Source organism: Balaenoptera musculus, chromosome 10, assembly GCF_009873245.2.
Source record: "Balaenoptera musculus isolate JJ_BM4_2016_0621 chromosome 10, mBalMus1.pri.v3, whole genome shotgun sequence".
In the NCBI taxonomy this organism is placed as follows: Eukaryota; Metazoa; Chordata; class Mammalia; order Artiodactyla; family Balaenopteridae; genus Balaenoptera; species Balaenoptera musculus.
In genome coordinates, this window is record NC_045794.1 from 40,733,663 (window position 1) to 40,756,012 (window position 22,350).

General features: G+C 38.7%; 1 protein-coding gene and 1 pseudogene across 3 annotated transcripts in view; both read left to right on the forward strand.

The window, feature by feature from the left end:
* The window catches only part of DIP2B (disco interacting protein 2 homolog B), a 236,204-nt gene that overhangs the window by 19,326 nt on the left and 194,528 nt on the right, over window positions 1–22,350 (forward strand). The window lies entirely within an intron of this gene.
* LOC118901951 overlaps window positions 2,803–22,350 on the forward strand; it is a 54,835-nt pseudogene continuing 35,287 nt past the window's right edge.

Genomic DNA, 22,350 nt, shown 5'->3' on the forward strand with positions numbered 1-22,350 from the left:
AGGTTTGAAGGTCTAGAGGAGGAAAGGATGTGATGGAACATGGTCTCCATGAGTCAGGAAAGTTTGAGATTCCAAGCCCCTCTGGAGTGACTATCCAGAATACCGGGAGTGACTCCTTTTCTGCTGAAACTGAAGGAAAGGAGGAACGGATGGGAGCAGAGGCAAATGTTTACAGATGGTGGAGGAGGAAGTTGAGGGAGTTCTCTCCTGATGGTCTTATGAGTATTCTCTAAAAATAAGAATGCGTATCATGTGTGTATCCTTGTGAAGACATACAAAAAAGCCACCCCTATTTAAGCAGCTATGCTTGTGGGGAGAGTCATAGACAGGTAATTGTAGGCACACACAAGGTTGTGGTCAGTGATACAAAGGGTAGATGAGGTAAGGATGCGCCCAGGGGATGAGTAAGTAGGTGAGACAAGAGGTCTCAAGTTTCAGACGGGAATGCAGGGAGTGGCTGGGAGCTGGGAGGAGGGATCCATACACAGTGTGCACGCCGCCGTTTCTTCCTGCCCCAGGAGCCTTCTGTCAGTAGGAGGCTGCCCTTGGATCATGGGGAAGTGGGAGGAGAGGCAGTGCATGAAGCTCGGTCTTTCCTCTTTGAGATAAAATGAACTGAAACCTGAGCCTTGAGGGAAGTAGAGTCACTCATTGTTAGTAACTCTTCTGGTTCTAACCAGGCTGGTTTTCCAGTGATTTATTTCTGATTCATTTGATAGGAAACTGCTTTCCCAACTTTTGACAAACCTGTTATCTGAAATGATTTGTCTGTTTAGAAGCACAGGTAGTAGTGAGAAAGGATATGAGAGTGTCGCAGTGAGTCATAAAGAACAAGACATGACCATATTTATTTACTACATCAGGCTTTAGCTAGAATTAATTTCGAGAATATTAAAGTGTCCATTTTATTTTAATTAGCAATTGTTTAGTAATAAAGTTTCACTTGTTCAGAATTCTCTATTTTCAGTCTATTCGAGTTCAAGACTACTTACTTCTCAGAAACTTTCTGAAAGGGAAACTAGAGTAGTAAGGATGGGTCTTTTAGTCTTCTAGACTTTCGTTGAAATTAAATAACCCAGTGAAGCAAATTTTGTTTTTATCTTTTGCTATTAACCTTAATGGCCATTATTGCAAATCAGTCTCTGACAGCTAAGCAGTATGAGGCAGGGTAGAGTTGAACTTGAGTCCTGGCTACTTCTGTTCTTGCATTTCTCACATGTTAAAACACGTTCCCTATAAAATGAGCAGAGGATCTTTCAGAAAGGGATCTGATTCTAAGAGTTAAAGGGGTTTTGCTTAGAACAAGTTGCAAATTCTAATCACTTATTTAACTGCCCTATCAGGGAAGGCAGGTTTATGGTGTAAAAAGCACCTGTCAATTTTTGGAGATGGAGAGAAGTACCTTTTTTTCTCTTGACAGGAGGTGAAATCAGAGGTTGACTAAGACATACTAATTGGAACTTGGTATCGTCTCAGTTGGCTCAGTACTTAGAATTCATTTTCTCTAAGCCAGTGGTCCCCAGTCTTTCTGACACCAGGGACTGGTTTCGTGGAAGACAATTTTTCCACAGATGGGGTGGGGGAGGGTTCAGGTGGAATGGGGGCGACGGGGAGCAGCAGAGGAAGCTTCGCTCGCTTGCCCGCCCCTCACCTCCTGCTTGCGTCCCGGTTCCTAACAGGCCGTGGACCGGAACCAGTCAGCAAGGGTTGGGGACCCTTGCTGCAAGCCATCCCAGTTCTGATGGGGAATGGGGGGGAACCCTATGTGCCTCCACCTCATTCCCCCCAATTCTAAGTTTTTTAGCCATTAGTTGAATAGTTAGAACTCCAGTTAGGCCTTTATTTGGGGGAAGAAGAATGACTTTATCAGCATTTGGGGGAGAACCTAGGGGACAAGAGAGTCTTCAGGTCAATTTGGCATCAACAAGCTGAGGACCTATTTCTCATTTTTACAGAGAACTAAGTTATAGCCAGATCCCTATTTTCCTGGAATTTATGTTGTGTGTGTGTGTGTGTGTGCCTAAGAGAACATGTTGAAGACTTTTGAAAGAGACCTGACATCTGGACCCTCTTTACAGATTCTCATTTTTGTTGCCTTTTACAGGAATCAACTGGGAAAGCATTCTGAGATGAGGCATGTCAGAGGCAGTGAGTGAGGTAACAGGGAAAAAGGTCACTGGGTTCTGGTCCCATTTCTGCTATTTACAAGCTTTGTGACCTCAGGCAAATCATTTAACCTTTCCTGGCCTCTGGGAGATGAAGTGGCTAGATGAGGGAATCTAGTTCTTTCCAGCTCTTAATTCCTGAGATGACCTGTGAGTATGGTTTAGGAAAATGTATGAAGAAAAAATCATATATATATATATATTTTTTTTTTCCCCCCCTTGGCCGTGCCACACCGCGCAGCATGTGGGATCTTAGTTCCCCGACTAGGGATCGAACCCGGATCGAACCCATGTCCCCTGCATTGTAAGGCAGATTCTTAACCACTGCACCACCAGGGAAGTCCCCCCTTACATTTCTGTTTATCCTTCCCAGAGGCTGGAAATCATGTCTTATTCGTCTTTACTTTCCTTATTGTAAAACATTGAGGGGAAGAAAGGTAATATGTGAGGAAATAGGTAACAGCAGGGTCAAAGATGGCCCAGATTTTAATTTGGGGTACTGGGAGAATGTTTATGTTATACGTAGAAATACCTGAGGTGCTGGTTTGGGGAGAAGACGATGAATATAATTTTGGACATGATGGAATCTGTGGCACTGGCAGGACATTCAGGTAGACTGTTCAATAGGCAGTTAGAGATGGTGAATTATATCCTGGAGCGGCTGGAGGATTTGAGCAGCATCTTCATGAGGTTCCTCAGGGTGAGTCAGATCTTGGAAAGGGAAAGTGGAAAACGAAGCGAAGGGGGAATGCCTGTATTTAGGAAGCTAGAGGAGAAAGAAGAGCCATCCAGGCCGCCAGAGGCGATCGCAGAAACAGGAGGTGTACTGGGGTGCGTAGTAAGTGGCTTTTATGGAGGTAAGTACTCAACTATGTTAAAGCTACAGAGAGGTTAGGAGGATTAGATGAGGGAATACAGATGATTGGATTAGTCAGTTCCAGTCCTGTGGCTGGACCAGAGGCTACATTAAAAAGCGATGAGGACACAGAAACAATGAGTCTGTAGGCTTCTTAGTTTGAAGTTGGGAAAAATGAATTAAAGAACAAGGGCAGGTTCAAAGGAGTGCTTATTTCTTTTACTTTATTATTATTTTTTAATAATAGAGGATACTGAGAAATCTTTATAGGCCTGGGAGGCTAAGAATGGAGGCTAAGAAAAGATTGTGTTGGCTAGGGAGATCTGGACACAGATTAGATCCCTGGAGGGTAGATGAGGGTGAATTTGAGAGCAGGCTGCCATCCAGTTGGAGGAGGAGCATCTCTCTGAGACAGGAAGAATGGTTTGGTTGAAAAAAATGATTTAGGGAGAGGAAATTGGCGTGGGATTAAAGGGAAAAGAATATTCAGAAAGATGGAAGCGTGGGGTTTTGAGAAATGTGAAAAGAATTAGAGCAGCAGCGGCAGGGGAGTTTGGGAGGAATTAATGAAACAATGAAAGCAATGCTGGTGCTCGTAGGCAGACAGAGTGTGGTCAGCATGAATTTGGAGGGGACACAGTTGTGATGCTTGTGTCCAGCTGTGAGATCAGGGTGTCATACAGGTCGTCAGTGTGAATGACGCTGGCTACAAGGACAGTGACAGGACCTGGGGTCTGGGGGGAAGCAAAAGAAACCAGCGGTAAAGATGGAATGTGCTCTGGGGGCTTCAGGACTTCAGTGCCCTAACCTGGGCTTCCTAGTTCAGACCAGCAGCATTCCTGAGTCCCTGTGTGTTTGTGTTTATGAAGCAGGAAAAAAGATGGTCTTATTTAAGGGTTATTGAGGTGGAAATGAGGTATGAGAATACTTGTAAGAATACTGTGCGTTTTTTTCCTATTAAATTTAAAAAAATGGCATGGGAACATTGTTGAAAAACTCCATGAAATGGAAAAATAGCCTCCCTCCTCCCCCCGCCCAGCCCCATCCCACTTCCCAAGGTGTAGCCATTTTTTATCAGTTAGTAGTATAACTTTCAATATGTTAAGTCACCTTTAGGAAGCATGTCTTGATTCTCTGCTATGAACAGTTGAGAAGTGTACTCATTTCCAGTACTCTTTCCTTCTGAGTTTTTGCAGTCATATTAGTGTTCTTTTTTTAAAAAAAACCCTTTATTTTTTTTTTAAGTCTTTATTGAATATGTTACAGTATTGCTTCTGTTTTTTGTTTTGGTTTTTTGGCCTCCAGGCATGTGGGATCTTAGCCCCCCAACCAGGGATTGAACCCACATCCCCTGCATTGGAAGGTGAAGTCTTAACCACTGGCCCACGAGGGAAGTCCCTACTGGATCTACTTTTTAATTTCGTCTCTGCTTTCTATGTTCCTTCTCGGTCTTACTCAGCTGCTGTTGTTTCTCATACTTTAAGTTGTCATTTTTCTTGTATTCTTCTTAAAATTTGGAGTAGTTATTTTTGATATGGGGTGCAAGAGAGTTAAACTTTTAAGTCCTTGCCTTTCAGTAGCGTCTTTATCTCTCATTTGATTGTCATTTCTGTGAATGTAACTTGTTTTTATACTCTGGACGCTTTTAGGGTTTGCTTTTTGTCTTTGGAGTTCTGATGTTTTCCCTAGGGTGTGTCTAGGTGCCTGTCTTCTCCATCATCCTGTTTGGGAGTTAGAAGACTCTTTGAATTTACTGGCTGTCTTTCTGGAGCTCAGGGAGAATTTTGTTTTATTACTTCTTCCCTTCCATGTGCTGTGTTTTTAAATCTGTTTTGTGTTTGCTGTCTTTCCTCTCTCTCTTTTACTTACCTTCCGTTTTAACAGCAGGTTTATTCTTAATTTTTATAGACGTGATATCCTCTTGAATCTCTCTGAGCATGCTAATTAGCATTTTTTTAAAGTTCTCTTTTAATTCCTGAAATAACTCACATTTCCTTTGGGGCATGTTTTTCCAGAGGTCCATCTTGGTCTACTTTTCCTGTTCTGTTGGGTTTCCTCAAATGTCATTCGTGGTTGTTCACAGTTAATGTGTGACTAGGTTGGTTAGGTAGTTGGTGTGGTTTTCTTCTGGAGTTGAATAGGTCTTATTTGCGTTTTTATTATGGAATATCACATACAAAAGAGTATATGTTATGTGTGTGCACAGTTTAAGGAAAAACAGCAAATTGTCCATGATCTAGTTTAAGAACTGAAACCTTAAAATACCTCTGAAGGCCCGTTGGGCCTGTCCTGTTACTTTCGCCTCACTCTCCAATGTAGCCATCATCCTGAATTTTGTTACTCATTCCCTATTTCTGCTTTATAGTTTGTATGTATCCCAAACAAAGTATTATTTAGTTTTGTAAGTTTATGAACTTTAGGAGTGGAATCATGCTGTGTATATTCTTCTGTGACTTGCTTTTTTTTTTTCTTTTGCTCAGCATTGTTTACGAGGTTCATTCTTGCTGATGCAGGTTACTGTAGTTCTTTTTATGTTTTCCTGCTGCTCTAGCATTCCATTGCATGAATTCACCTCATTTTATTAGTTCATTCACCAATTGGCAGATATTTTAGTTGTTTCTAGTTTTTTGCTGTTGCAAATGTCATTGCTATGAACATTCCTGTGTATGCCTTCTACATTTAAATATATATATATGTTTATACCTTTAGTCATGGATTTTCAAATGCATATATAAAAGTCTAGAATTAAACAGAACAAAATCTCTGGATAGGAAATTGTGAATGATTAAAAATGCTTTTATAAACTTTGTATTTTCCATAGTTCCTTACATGCCCTTAATTTTATGGTCTGGAATTTAAAAAAATCAACTGAACATACACACTATTTTTCTTTGGAAAACACAGAAAAGGATAAGAGTTGGTAAGAGAAATTTGCATTAATAAATGTGGAAAAATTCAGTGCCACTTTCATAATGTTAACTATGGTTTTTTGCATGCTTAAAGGTTTTGTAGTCATTAACAATGCCATCTATATCAAGTTAGTCTATTTGTAAGTACTTCCAGGCTTGAATTATAGTGTTTATGTCAAGTTTGTAACTTTTTAAACTTCTTTTCTGTTACTTTCCTTTTCATCTACCATCAGTCACTCACATTTCCTTTGTCAGCATCATGCAGGATAAAGGAGACCTATCAAAAACATTTGCTATCCGAGGACAAAGAATATTTTTGAAAGCGTTCAAATAATTTAAGAGATTTATTATAGGTTAATTGAGCTTTTGAATTGTGAAGATTTGGGTTTTTGTTTTTGTTTTAGTGGTAAGGTTTCTCAGAATGAAGCGTGCCAGGCTTTTGATAATGATTTTTGATACTCTAAACAACACAGACTCACTTGGGGTAACAGTTTTTCTATGTTGCCTCACTGACTCAGAGCACCAGGTGACTGAGCAAATAGATCATTCAAAACAACTGATCAGGACTTCCCTAGTGGCGCAGTGGTTAAGAATCCGCCTGCCAATGCAGGGGACACGGGTTCGATTCCTGGTCTGGGAAGATCCCACATGCCGCAGAGCAACTAAGCCCGTGCGCCACAACTACTGAGGCTGTGTGCCACAACTACTGAAGCCCTTGTGCCTAGAGCCCGTGCTCCGCAACAAGAGAAGCCACCGCAATGAGAAGCCCGGGCACCGCAAAGAAGAGTAGCCCCTGCTCACCACAACAAGAGAAAGCCTGCGCACAGCAATGGAGACCCAACGCAGCCAAAAATAAATTTAAAAATAATAATAACAAATAAAAATTTTTAAAAAACCCAACTGATCACAGAGCTTGGGAAATTTGTGTTCAATTTTCATTGATTGGCAATAGAACTGATAAACTTGGCCTCAGACATAAGGAAAAATCCATTTTATATACCAGTAAACTTTGTGGAACAGTTTTGTTTGACCTTCATTTAAAGATGCACCTCCTCTGATAAACATCACTCACAGGCCTCTGGAGTTCTTACTCTAAGACAAGTGTCATTCTTTGAGTGCTTCCTGAAGTACAAAACATGGTAATACATCCATTTAAACATATTATGGGAGTTGGCTGAAAATTTCTGATGATCACCATGGTATTAAATTTGGATAATGGAACTTGCTTGATGTAAGCAGTTTTCCTCAGTTGGTTTATGAAAGAACCTAAACCTCAAGTTTTGGAGGAATCCCAGAGGTCCTCCTCACTCGCACCACCTCTTTGCAGCAACATGTACTGTACAAACTTGAGAAAAATTGGCCGTGATGCCAGTTTTAATTCAGGAAGGTCAAGTTTCAGAGTTGGGTGGAAGAAGAAAGTTGATAATAGCTTAGACTTGTGTATGGCTTAGGAGATTAGAAAGTGAAAATTGGGGTTGATGCAACAACCTACTTAATGTCCATATTAACTCCTAAAATGTGAGCACTTTGTTTCTTATATCATCTCCTTTTCATATTTCACCAAACAAAATACTTCATGATCTCGTGCCCTACCATGGGAAAGCCTTTTAGAAATTTTATTTTGGTCTTGGATGATTTAAAATATTTGTGAATGTATTGTAGAGAAATGTTAGTTTTTCCCATACAGAATGTGATGCTCTTATTTATTGATTAGTCCCATCTTAACAAGATTTATAGAGTCTGGAGGAAAAGATGGGGAGAAAATGACCCAAATATTGTATTTAATATTTTAGTTATTTTTAAGGTAAGTTAGTAAGGGAAAGGGATCCATGTGTACTTGGTTTGAATGAGAGTCAAAATCCCTAAAAGTGCTTAGGGTGTTAGTAATAGTTGTAATTCCGGTTTGAAATTTGCATCATCGCAGTATAAAAACTGAACTGATGTACTGACAGTTGGAGGGGAAATTTCTTTTTTTTTTTAATCCGTGGTCACAGACAACTTCTGTTTGGAGAACAGAGAGAAAGGCAGGCTAAGAGAAATACAAATAGAAAATGTTTAATCCTGTGTTGTGGCTTACTGTAGCATTTCTTATTCCCTTAAATTTTGGACTAGACTTCTACTAGAGTTCTGTGAACTTGAGTGGTATGTGTGATTGCCAGCTGTGTGACCTTTTGAAGTTTGGAACTTTCTGGAATCTTAATTCCTTGTACTCTCCAACCTGTAGTGTGGGAAGGTAACACGCATACACACACACACACACACACACACACAATTAGGGCAAGCTGGAGAATCTCATAAATAAAATGGTAAAAGGCGACAGTTGTCTTGGAATTCATAAACATGTTTAAAAGTTCATTTTTTCATCTTCGTAGATGTGTATTTCAGTAAGTTTTTCCTCTCTTCATTTTCCTTCATAAAAGGAAAAGATTTTTTTATTCCTGAGTTATCACTCTGCTAAAATCTACTGTTTTGCTCAGATCTGTGCTATGTATAGAGTGTTATATTCCTGCCCACATCTGATGTGGAAGGAGAGACACAGAGAGGAGAGTGGTGACTGACTCAGAGAGATGTAAATGATCTTATTATACTTGAGCTGCAACCACACCTAGAAACCTTGACAATAACAGGGTCTGTGTTTGATATTCCTTACTTGTTAAATCCTGTCTGGATTTTATTATGTCACATGTGTGTTCATCAGCAAAGTCGAACGGGTGCTAGAACAATTGCAAAGCCTTTATCAGACTCATGATTACACTGTTTCTCACTTTGGCCGTACAAAGAAAATGAAACACATAACCAAAACAAATTTCTAGTTGTTTCTGGTATTGTTGGTCTGGTTCAGTGGTTTCAGTGCTACAGATCCTATACCAAGATAGATTTTCATGGGTAAATTCATTAAGGTTAAGATAGTCTCAATGTCTGTGGCAAGCCGTTAATGTTTTTAAAATAACTTTTCCCTCATTATAAATATAACACATGCTTTTTAAAAAAAAAATTATTTATTTCTGGCTGCATGGGGTCTTCGCTGCTGCGTGCAGGCTTTCTCTAGTTGCGGAGAGCGGGGGCTACTCTTCCTTGCAGTGCGCGGGCTTCTCATTGCAGTGGCTTCTCTTGTTGTGGAGCACAGGCTCTAGGAGTGCGGGCTTCAGTAGTTGTGGTGTGCAGGCTCAGTAGTTGTGGCTCGTGGGCTCTAGAGCACAGGCCCAGTAGTTCTGCACGGGCTTAGTTGTTCCAAGGCATGTGGGACCTTCCCTGACCAGGGCTTGAACCTGTGTCCCCTGCATTGGCAGGCAGATTCTTAATCACTGAACCACCTGGGAAGTCCCACACATGCTTAATTTAAAAAAAAAAAAAAGGAAACTAAAGAAGAAAATGACTATTTCCTTAAACCTAACACCCAAATATAAACACTAATACTATTAAGTAAATCTTCCAGTCACTTTTCTATTTACATATCTTTTTAAAAAATCGAGGTACTACAGTAAATTCAGTTTAGTTAACTTAAAAAAGAACTATTTTGAACATTTCCTATTTCATCATTCTTTAAAAACATGACTAAGTAATATTCCATGGGTTTGGATATACCATAATATTTGGATATTCACCTACTGTTGGAATTATAGGTAGCTTTCAGTTTTTCTCCAGTAAACTGCTTTTAGAGTAAACTTTCAGGGAATTTCCTGGTGGTCCAGTGGTTAGGACTAAGCGCCTTCACTGCCAAGGGCTGCGTTCAATCCCTGGTCAGGGAACTAAGATCCTGCAAGCCTCACAGTGCGGTCAAAAAAAAAAAAATTATAAAGTAAACTTTTAAATTGAAGTATAACTTATACAAAAAAAGAGTCCAAATGATAAACATATAGCTTAGAGAATTTGTAGTGAATTTTTATAACATGAACACACACATGAAACCACCCAGATCAAGAAAGAGAAAGTTAATTACCAGCATCCAGAAGTTGTGCCCCTTCCCAGTTATTACCTTCCCAAAGTTAACCACTACTCTGGCTCCTTTCATCATTGATTGGTTTTGCCTGATATGAATTTTTTTTTTAAATTTTATTTATTTATTTATTTATTTATGGCTGTGTTGGGTCTTCGTTTCTGTACGAGGGCTTTCTCTAGTTGTGGCAAGTGGGGGCCACTCTTCATCGCGGTGCGCGGGCCTCTCACTATCGCGGCCTCTCTTGTTGCGGAGCACAGGCTCCAGATGCGCAGGCTCAGCAATTGTGGCTCATGGGACCAGTTGCTCCGCGGCAGGTGGGATCTTCCCAGACCAGGGCTCGAACCCGTGTCCCCTGCATTGGCAGGCAGATTCTCAACCACTGCGCCACCAGGGAAGCCCCTGATATGAATTTTACATAAATGGAGTCATATATATGTTCTCCTTAGTTCCTGGCTTCTGTTACTCAACATTGTATCTGTGAGTTTCATCATGTTGTTACTTACAGCAGTAGCTAATTCTTTTTATTCTGTACAGTATTTAATTGCATGACTATACTACAATTTATTATTCATTCTGCTGTTTGTGGACATTTGGTTTATTTCCAGTTTTGGCTCTTATGAATGTTCTTCTATATGTCTTTTGGTGCCGTACATTGGATATATACCTGGTAGTGGAAATGCGTGGTCATAGGTTCATACGTTCAGTTTTCATAGATATTATCAAATGGTTTCCCAAAGTGATTATACCAAATTCCCATCAGCAATGTATGAGAGTTCTGTTTGGTCCTATACTTACCAGCACTTGGTATTGTTAGTTTTCTTACTTTTAACCATTCTAGTAGATACATAGTAGTAGTATTTCCTAGTGGTTTTGATAGTGAGCACCTTTTCATATATTTATCAGCCTTTTGGATATGCTCTTCTGTGAAGTACTTGTTCAAATGTTTTGGCAGTTTTTAAATTGTGTTTGTCTTTTTATTGATTTATAGGAATTCTTTATATATGCTGGGGATGAGTTCATTGCAAATATCTTCTCTCTGTGGCTTGATGTTTTACTCTCTTAATGGTCTCTCTTGATTACACAGTAAACTTTAAAAAATTGACAGTGTTATTTTGGTAAAAATGTAGACACATCGTGCCTTGCCAGAGGTTACTTACTTGGAGGACAGTGCATAAGGGGATAATAAAATCAGAAGTTCTGTTATAGTTAGCTTTGTCCAGCATAATGGCCATGGTTTGCCTCCCCAGCAGTGCCAGCTCTCTTACAAATAAATGTGGGCCCTTCGTTGCAGGGGGAACTAGCTGAGCACGTGGATGGATCGGTGAAATTTCTCTCTAACCGTGGGACACTACTAAAAGCTCAATCCCTTTTATTATTGGCTTAGTAGAACCATGTTTTTATACTAAGTATTGTACATACAAGTTGATGCTTAAATTGCACACAGTGGCATAGGATCTTGATATGTTTTAATCTATCCATTTGAAAAGTAGGGATTATATAAAAGAGTAAAAGTTGACTTTATTTTTCTCCAGAGTTAGAAGAAAATAAGAGCTGCAAATCAAAAGTTAAAAATATAGGTACCGAGGGCAAAAAGACAGAAAGGAAGTATTATTTAGTGGTTTAGAACTCAGGTTGGAATTCTAGCTCTTCTGTTTACTAGTTTGGCAATTTTGGTATGGTATTTAGCTTCCTTCAACTTTAGTTTCCTCATATTTGAAATGCGGGTAATAGTGAACCCACCTGGTAGGGCTTTTGTGAGGATTAAATGAGATAATTAATGGCAGGTGTCTGTGGCCCATAGAGCTCAATATATGTTTATTTACTATTATTAGGAAGTAAAGGATAAAAAATAAGATTAAAACCATTTATTTATTTGTAAGGACAAACTGAATTTACATATGCTTTTGGGAAACCAGAATTTTTTTTTTTTTTTTTTGCCGTACCACGCAGCTTGCGGGATCTTAGTTCCCCCACCAGGGATCAAACCGAGGCCTACGGCAGTGAAAGCACAGAATCCTAATCACTGGACCCCGCCAGGGAATTCCCGAGAAACCAGAATTTTTAAGAGAGCTAGAATAAAGATATAAGTGATCCTAAAGGTTTATAAATGCATATATTCAAAGATTGTTTTATCCCACTTTTCTCCTTTTGGATTCAGAGTCATATCTGGATTTGAAACTGCCTCTGCTGTTTAAGCTTTTGTCCTCTGGAGGTAACTCTTCCAATCAGTGTTTGGCAGTAGACACCAGGAGTTCAGTTTATACAGCTCAACCACTTGCACTTTTTAAAAAAATAATTAATTTTTAAAAAAACACATAATACTTGAATTGTTTTTTAAAAAGTTTTTCTTTGCTAAAAAATTAATCTCCCTCTAAGAATCTAGTCATAATTTTCTGTGTTAAACCATCCTTTGATTCCTTCGGAAGACAATGAGGGAATCCTAAAATGAATTCTCTTCTTTAAGTGTAGAGAAGTAACACATAGGCATTGTCTCCTGGTTAAGAATTCATTCTATCCTTTCTGTGATTTGAGGTTCCAAAAAGAAAACAAGATATATCTGTAATATCTTATAAAAACAAAGGGAACTGGAGACTAGGTAGGTTTTAAAATATTTCTTCTGCCTTGGATTTCTAAATGAACAAAAAGAAAGAATAAACTTCATGAATATTATTCTCTACTGTTATAGACTGTCTAGGTTAGTGCTTAGTAAAAAAACATTTTTTATTATGGAATATCTCATTCATAAGAATAGAAAGAATAGTATAACAAATCCCTATGTACCCATCACCCAGTTTAACAATGATCAGTTTATGACCAGTCTTATTTCATTTATAACTCTGTTGTCTTCCACCCTCCCCATACTATTTTAAAGCAAATCCCAGCTATATCATTTTATCCATAAATATTTTAGTACATATCTCTAGAAAATAAAAACAAAAACAAAAAGCTCTTAACCAAAAACAAAAACAAAACAAAAAACCTCTTAAAAACAAAACAAAAAAACCCCATTATACCATTATCACCTAAAAAAAAAAATTTCAGTTTTGTCAAGTATTCAGGCATGTGTTCAGAATTTCCCCAATTGGCCCATAGATTTTTCGTCTTTTTTAACTGTTTGTTTGAATTGGGTGCTTTTTGGCTGCTGTCCTGTTCCCAGTGTGCTGTATTTTGACATTGTATTTCGTGTGTGGATGTTTTATAACCCTAGGATGTGAAGGACGGTGGGGTAGGGGACTAACAGAAGTTTAAGAATCTTACACGAGTGTGTGAGTTAGTAGGCTGGTCTGTGGCTCTGATTATTTGAACAGGCGGAACATAATCAGTGCAAATTGGCCAATAGGCAGCTGCCGTTCTCCTTTAAATTTCACAAAGGTGTCTCTACATTTGCTGTTGCCACTCCATCCTCCCTACTGTGCCTTCTGCCTTCCTCCTTCCCTGGACACGTTCAATCTGTATCTAAAATATTTTATGCTCTTTTGTTTTAAAACTTGTTTTTAACCTGTGTTTGGGTCCTTGCCTCACTCTATTGTGGTTATCTTTCTACTTGCTTTTCTTCCTTATCTCAATGAAAACCCCTTGAGGACAGGTACTTCCTTGTTTACAGTTAACAATTCCAGTACCTAGCACAACTTAGAGTTAGTGCTCAGTAAATGTTGTGGAACTGTAACTAGGTTTTCCTTATTAATATTAATTGTTATAATTTATTACAAGACTTCAGATCTATTATAATATTTATCTCTTTGTATTAAAATAAGTCATGATGACTGACAGTCTTCTGTGTTGGGCATTACCCTTGGCCCTTTACATGAATTTTCTTTAATCCTTATAGTAACTAATGGATAGATAGAATCCCCATTTTATATTTGAAGAAACTGAAGCTCGAGAGGTTTATTAGTGTTCTTAAGGCCATACACGTCCATGCCTCTCTGGCTTTTAAGCCAGTGCTCTTTCCATTACATCACATCCCCAAAAGGGTTGATGTGTCTGCATGGGGGAGAGAGGGAGAGACTGATATGAAACTTAGGACACTGCCTTTGCCTCCTGAAATAGTATTCAAGAAGAGTAGGCAGGACTTCCCTGGTGGCGCAGTGGTTAAGAATCCGCCTGCCAATACAGGGGACACGGGTTCTAGCCCTGGTCGGGGAAGATCCCACATGCCGCGGAGCAACTAAGCCCACACGCCACAGCTGCTGAGCCTGCGCTCTAAAGCCAGCGAACCACAGCTACCAAGCCCACATGCCACAACTACTGAGCCCACGTGCCACAACTACTGAAGTCCACGCACCTAGAGCCCATGCTGTGCCGCAAGAGAGCCACTGCAATGAGAAGCCTGCTCGCCGCAGCTAGAGAAAGCATGCGTGCAGCAACAAAGACCCAATGCAGCCAAAAATAAATAAATAAATAAATATTTTTTTTTTTTTAAAAAGAAGAGTAGGCAGGACCAAGTCAGAGGTCAGTTATCAAGAGGCTGTATAAAAAGTTTCCATGAAGGGACTAGGGAGATAGGAAGTAGACCAGGAAATAAATTGGGAGGGTCAGAGCAGGAAAAGCTGCTTAGTTAGACATCAGACTGGAAGGCCTGGAGGAGATAGGAGGCTGGAGAGGCAAAGATAGAGACAGAGAAGGGACAGGGTACAGGCATGTCACAAACTGGTTTGAGTCAAATCTCACAAACGTGGAGTCCTTTAGCGTAAGTCCCCTTAAAGCACAGTTTGACATTTCTTGCTGGGCTAGGGGTGGGTCCTCAAAGTGAAAGACCAGACTGAACAGAGCATGAGAGCCAGGAACCAGGGATGCCTAATTAATATTCTAAGCTGCTTTTATGGTGCTGACACATAGTAAATACTTAATACAGGCTTTTAAATCAATGATGAATTTATTTCTAATCTTTTAGAGTTGCTGACATGGAAGAGATGCTGAGAACACTGTAATTTTGTAAAAATACATTTTACGTTCAACCAACAATGTTCAAGAAGGAAAAAAATAGCTCAGTTTGAGATTTGGGGCAGAAATTTGGGAGAAATACTGAGAGACATGTTCAGAAAAGGAAGACCTGTCATATTTGGACTGAAAATAAAGAAGGGGCAAGATAGCTGAAGTTAATGACTTGGTACTTGGTTATCAATATAATTGAATTCAGTGAATGCCTTTTGAACACCTATTACTGTGCCAAGACAGTGTGCCAGATATTATGCCAGGCTAGGGATAAATTAGATAGCCCTCTCTTTGGGAACTCCCAGTCTAGACTAGAGGAAGACAGAAAAAACAGTGACAACGCTTATCATCAGTTCTATTGTGAGACATATGTCAAAGGAAGTAAGGGAACACAGGGAAGTTCTGTATTAGAGTTGCGTTCAGCTGAGATAGACAGAAAGCCCAAATTAACAGTGATTTATGTGAGGTAGAAGTTTGCTTCCCTCTCACATAAATGCTTACTTAGGTGGACTGGGGGGTGGTGTGGTATTTCATGGTGTCAGAGTATCCATGCTAGTGCTCCACCATGTGTGGCCCCAACCTCACGGTCTGAGATGGCAGCCTCTTCATTCAGGCAGTAGGATGGGGAAAGGAATGAAGAAGAAAAGGCATAGAGCTGTCTCTTAAAGAAGGTCCATGGACACTTGTGCTTATATTACATTGGTGAGAGCTTCATTATATAACTACCCCTGTAGTTAGCTAAAAACGGGGGTCCTACCCAAGTGCTTAGCTAAAAATGGGGGTTCCCTAACTTAGAAGAGGAGGATGAATTTTGCAGAACAGCTAACAGTCTCTGTCACTAGAACCAAATTTTACCTTTCAGAGAAAGTGATGCTTAACCTGAGACCCGAAGACGGTGGGAGTTAGCCAGGTGGACAAGATCAAGGAGGGCAGAAGGAGGCATGGCTATGGAAGAGACATTGGCAGTTTGTGGAACTTCAGGTCTTAGGTTTAATTCAGCATTGGGTAGGTAAAGGGGAGCAGCCTCAGATGAGCCTGAAGAATCATTAAGAGCTGTGTTAGTCATTTTAATAAGTTTGTATTTTATTTTGTAGTCAGTCAGAGCCATTGACCAGTTTTAACCGAAGGAGTGACTTGATGAAATTTCTATATTAGAAGGGTAGCGCATGTTATTTGAAAGACAGATTTTGGGTGTGGTGAGCCCACTTTAGCTCCAAGACCACTTAGAGAGTTGTTACAGTGGTCTAGGGGAGAACTAGTGGTCTACTTTTAGTTCCCCAAGCATGCCAAAATATTCCCTTCCCTTCCCCCTCTTCCCTTCCCTCCCTCCCTTCCTTCTTCCTTTTTTTTTTGTTCCTCAATTTAAAAAGAATCAAGTTCACATACCATAAAATTCACTCTTTTAAAGTGTACAAATCAGTGGTCTTTAGTATGTTCACAAAGTTGTACAACCATCAGCACTACCTAATTCCAGAACATTTTCATCACTCCAAAAGAAACCCTTACCCGTTAGCAATCACTCCCTGTTCACCCAGCCAGCCCCTGGCAACCACTAATTACTTTCTGTCTTCATGGATTTGCCTATTCTGGACATTTCATATAAACAGAGTCATATGATATGTGGCCTTTGTGTCTGGCTTCTTTCACTTAATATGTTTTCCATGTTCATCCATGTTGTAGCATGTATCAGTACTTCATTATTTTTTTGGTTGAATAATATTCCATTGTGTAGATATACCATATTTTGTTTATCAGTTTATCAGTTGAACGTTTGGGTTGTTTCTACTTTTTGGCTATTATGAATAGTACTGCTGTGAACATTAATGTGCAAATTTTTGTGTGGACATGTATTTTTAGCTCTCTTTGGTATATATCTAGGAGTGGAATTGCTGGGTCATATGGTAACTCTGTGTTTAGCTTTTTGAGGAATTGGTAGACTTTTTCCCAAGTGGCTGCACCGTTTTACATTCCCACCAGCAACGTATGAGGGTTCTAATTTCTCCACATCCTTGCTAACATTTATTATCTGTCTTTTTGTTGATAGCCACCCTAGTAGGTACGTAAATGGGTTGTTCGTCTCTTTATTGTTGAATTGTACGTTTATTTTATATTGTGGATAGTAGACTCTTTTCAGATACATGATTTGCGATTATTTTCTCCCACTTCGTGGGTTCTTTCTTGATAGAACAAAGAGTTGTGAACACAAAAGTTTTTTATTTTGATGAAGTCCGGTTTATTTCTTCTTTGGCTGCGTGTGCTGTTGGTGTCATATCTAAAAAAAATGGTTGCCTAATCCAAGGTCATGAAGATTTACACCTATGTTTTTCCTCTAAGAGTTACATAGTTTTAGCTCTTACCTTTAGGTCTCTAGTCTGTTTGAGTTAATTTTTGTATATGGTGTAAGGTAGGGGTCCATATTTATTCTTTTGCAGATGGATATCCAGTTGTCACAGCACCATTTTTTGAAAATTCTTCTTTCCTCCACTGAATTGTCTTGGCACCTTTGTCAAAAATCAGTTTTGAAATTGGAAAGTGTGAGTCCTCCAACCTTTGTTCTTTTTTTTCAGGGTTGTTTTGACTGCCAAATTGTTTCTTGCTTTCTATGCCAAATTGTTTCTTGCTTTCTAGCTATCTATTCTCTTTGTCTAAAAGACTTATCTTGCCCTTGTTCTCCTGGAGAATTTTACTTATCCTCCAAGATTCAAATCAGCACAACATCTCTGTGAAGCATTTTGTTTTTGCCTTTGCAAAACTGATTGCTCTCTCCTTCAAGCCACTACTTTATTTATCTCAGTCTTCCCAAATGCAGGAATGAGCAAACTAGGGCCAGAAGACCAAATCCAGTCAGTTACCTTTTTTTTTTTTTTTTAAAATGACCCAGGAGTGAAGAATGGTTTTTCAGTTATCAGTGTTACATTTTAAATGGTTATATGAGTACCTACATAATAGTCTTGATTTTGCCTTTGGCCAGTAAAGCCTAAAATATTTCCTATCTGACCCTTTAGGAAAAAGTTTGCTAACCCCTGTATTTATCGTGCAAAGCATATGTAATATTTTACATGTCTTTCATACTAGAATGAGCTTTTTAAGGACAGGACTGAATCTTGTTCATTTTTCTGTTCCTATTGTCTACGAAAATACTTGGTATATGGTAGGGGTTTAGTGAATGTTTTTTCGATGGATAAATAGTGTGACACCAAGTTATTTTTAAATTATAATTTAATTACTCTTATAATATCTTGCTTTTTTTGGCTTTATGTACTTAAGTTTTATATACAAGTGTGAATTGTGTAGATTTCAGAATTCCTTTACACCTTAAGAAAGACTTACAGAATATAGTTATGGAACACCTTTTTAACAGAGTGAAAAATCAGAGTACAGATAAAGTAAGATTTATTGAGGAATTTATTAGCAACGAAAGCAGGATTCCTCCTCTTGATTTTACAGTTCCTTCTATGGAAAAGATATGAGTACAATTGAATATAGCAGGCTGCTATGCCTGTCAGCTTTGTTTCCACTCTGCACTGATTCCATCATCTTACCCTATCCTAGGCCAACCAGATGTGCTTCCTTTCTCAAATAAGATGAAAACGGTTCATTGTTTATGCACACTTGTGCAAATATGCACAAATATAGCAAAAGCTAGTCCTGCCCTTTGGGAAATCCAATGAACTAGTGTTAAGTGAGAAGCAGCATGGTTTACTCCAGGGATGGCATATAGTTTTAGATGCTTACTCCTTCCTGTCGGTTGGAGGTATGCGCTGTGGAGAATCTGAGGCCATGCCTGAGATCACTGAATAGAAAGCCTCTGCTTTTGTTGCAGGAAGAGGACATGTAGGCCACATATTTACCTTCCATAGGTGGTGGAATAAGGCACAGTGTGGAACCTGACTGATTCAGATATTTCCAACACTTATTTTTAGACAAGCTATTTTGTTCTTTGAGAGTCTCAATTTTCTTATTTGGAAATGAGTCCAGTAATACCTTCTTCACATACTTGTTAGGATTAAATAGGGTAATGCATGCGAAGCATCTACCCACTGTTTTGCAAATAATAGGTGCCTAACAAGTGTTAGCTCTCAAATAGGGATACTTCTGAACCAAGAATGATCACATCACGGCCCTATGTCTCAATTTGCAGGGGCTAATGTAGTAGGCAGTGGAGAAAGAATTTTTAAATGAGATGTCTCTTTTGAACTTATAACTGGTTTTACGTATAAATAATTTAGAAATGCATTATTTACAAAACAATTAAAAAAGATACCACTTCCCATTAGGCTTTATTCCCTTTACGGAAGCTGCTTATTCAAAGGTTAACAATTTACCTTGGCTTATTTTTACTCCCCTTCCTCCTTGACATTCACAGCACTGTTAACCACAAACTTAGATGAAGCCCTTTCATCCCTTGGCTTTAGTGAAAATACCACTTTCTAAACAATTTCACTCTTTTTTGGGGAGGAAGGGACAAACTTTTTATAGAAGGGACAAACTTTTATGTTTAACTTTAACCATTGATTATTGATTCGATTGGTAGTTAAAATTAAAGTTTGTCTCAAAAGATTGAAAGCTATCTAGGAAGTAATAATTTCCCTGTGTAATTTTTTTAAATTAATTAATTAATTATTTTGGCTGCATCGGGTCTTAGTTGCGGCATGCCGGATCTTTTTTTGCAGCTTGCGGACTTCTCTAGTTGCAGCACGTGGGCTTAGTTGCCCCGCGGCATGTGGGATCTTAGTTCCCTGACCAGGGATCGAACTTGCATCACCTGCTTTGCAAGACGGATTCTTAACCACTGGACCACCAAGGAAGTCCTCCTGTGTAATTTAATGATGACTACAACCCTAGACAAAGAGTCATTTAAAATGCTTAATGGAAATATTAATTGGTACCATCTTTTCAAGAAGATAATTTGGCAGTAACTCAGAGCAGGGTTAACATTCTGTAATTTGGGATCCAGCACATTCCATGTCTAGCAATCTCTCGCACAAAAATAATAGCAAGAACGGTAAAAATATATATCGTGAGATGTTAATCTAAGCATTAGTCTAAGAGCAAAAGTGGGAAACAAACTAAACGCTTGTCAGTAGAAAAATAGTGAAATTGTGATTCATCTTTACTATTCATTCATTTAAAAAAATGAGCTATACATGTACTGAGCTAAAAAATGTCTGATATATTAAATGAAAATAATCAGGCTGTGACACAGTATGTATAGCATGATTTCATTTTTGTTTTAAGAGAAGTGTGTATATGTTAAATTTTGTGTAAGCATAGGAAAAAACTCATTAATCTTAATGATTTCCATTGGAACTGGGTTTAGAGAGGCAGAGTAAGGAACTTTCACTTCTTACTATGGCTGATAATGATGGGTGACTTTTACATTTTTTGTGTGTACTTTTCTGTGATTTTTCAAATAAAGCAACCTTAAGAAAAAAGAAAAATTGATGGAGAACAGTAAGGGGGAGATATGGATCCAGCTAGCTACTCTTAACAAGGATGCCCTTTAAAATTGTATGTATTTATATGCATACTCCTGTATATATGTATTGATACATAAATTTATGTATACACGCACAAACACATACAGGGTGAGTACAGTTGGTCATTCAGTTAAGCTGCATGATGCATTGTATTGACATGCATTTTAAAGTGCAGGACACAAAGAAGTGTTTTTTCAAACATCACAGTGTACAATAATAGTTCTTAAGTTCTTTAAGAAGTGATAGGATTTGTTCTGGGAGTGTACAGTTTTCTAGTGTTGCAGTAATGTGTGTTCACGTTTCCTCAGTGCAGGTTACAGCTTGTTCATGTCTCTTAGTTAAAGTTTAAATTTTATGGTAATTAACCAACTGCATGACCTTTGAAACGGAGCAAAGAAAGTACTCCAGAGCAATGGAACTCTAAGTACAACCACTCTGGGTTTGGACTGTAAGTTGGAATTCTCTTCCAGTGACCAAGTCAGGGATGAGAGTGGGGACTGTTAAGAAAGCTGTGTGTTGTTCATGATTTCCTGTTTAAATTTATTTTATAATGATCTCCTTTACATGTAGAAATATTTAGCTTATGTCTCTGTGCTGTTAATTTTGTTTTTTTCTGAATAATTTTTAAAGAATTGAATCTTGTGACTTGTTCTTTTTTAGATATGGAAATTTAAGCCCCGCATGTAACAAAGGAAAAGTCCTATTCCAGATTTAATAATAAAAATACCTAGTTGTATCAGATTTGGAAATTTTCTTAACCTTCCCTTCAGTGTCACTGGCAATTTTAGATTTTCTAGAGACTCTTCAGTTTGCAGGTTATCTGTGCTTCTGTTTTCCTCCTTCATTCCCCCGCCTGCCCCCTGGAACAGCAGCCATATGCTCTGTGTTAGCTGTTTGCCTAGTGAAGGCAAAGGAGATGCCTAGAAACTGTGGATTTTGTTTTTTTAGGCCTGACTAGTTTTGTGTGTAATAGATAACATTAAGTTTTGAAAATTTCGATGAGATCTCTTGGGTTTTAAATTTGGGATTAATACCAGCTTGCTTTTTGAGACTTGAAGTTTCCTGAAGATTTGGCCAGTTTCTTCATTGATTTTTTTCTCTGTCCATCTTTCTCATGAGACTGTGACATTTACAAGTGAATTGAGAAATTGAACTACTCGGAATCTAAGTATGAATATTTCATGAGAGACACCCTGTCTAAAAGAACGATTAGCCTCTAAGATATTCTTTATAACCATTGGTATATTACTAGGTCTGTAACAGTTTACCATATTTCAGGATTCCTGAGGGGAATGGTCTGGAGAACCTAACAGGCTTTTCCATCTCTCACGATTCATTTTACTTTATTGAAAAATTACCTTAAACATAAGGAAGTGAATAGCTGGTAGAACTGGATTCTGAACTGTGCAGCTTCAGTGGGAAGGAAGTGGTTTGTCAGTCAGTGCTTGCGCTGGCTGTTAATCTACAGGCAACACACTGGCCAACTTCTGTGCAGTTGGTAAACACTGCTGTAGGCTGGCGACAGGTGCTGCTTACACACATCTCAAAGCAAGTGACAAATTGCTCTTCTTCTAGGGATTCTATTTAGCCACAGATTTAAGGTTTATCAGTAGTGTTTACGGAACACAGTATTTTGAGGACCAGATTCTGTCATTTCTTTGTTTTGAAGTCTGTAGTCAAAGCAGCTTACATAATGTATACATTAACAATAGCTTCCATTTATTGAGTACCGCTTTGTGCCAGGCACTGTGCTAAGTGCTTTACATGTATTATTTACGCAAAAACCCTGCAAGATAGGTATTGTTATTTTCATTTACACATGAGAATTAAACACGTGAACCTTTTTTTTTTTTTTTTTTTAATTAAAAATTTTTGGCTGCGCCACATACCTTGCAGTATCTTAGTTCCCCCCGATCCGGGATTGAACCTGGTGGGCCCACGGCAGTGAAAGTGCCAAGTTCTACTGCTGGACTGCCAGGGAATTCCCAACACTTGGACCTTTTATCACACTTCCTTTTGGTCAACTTTTTCATTCTTTCCTTTACCTCTTTTTTTTTTATATAAC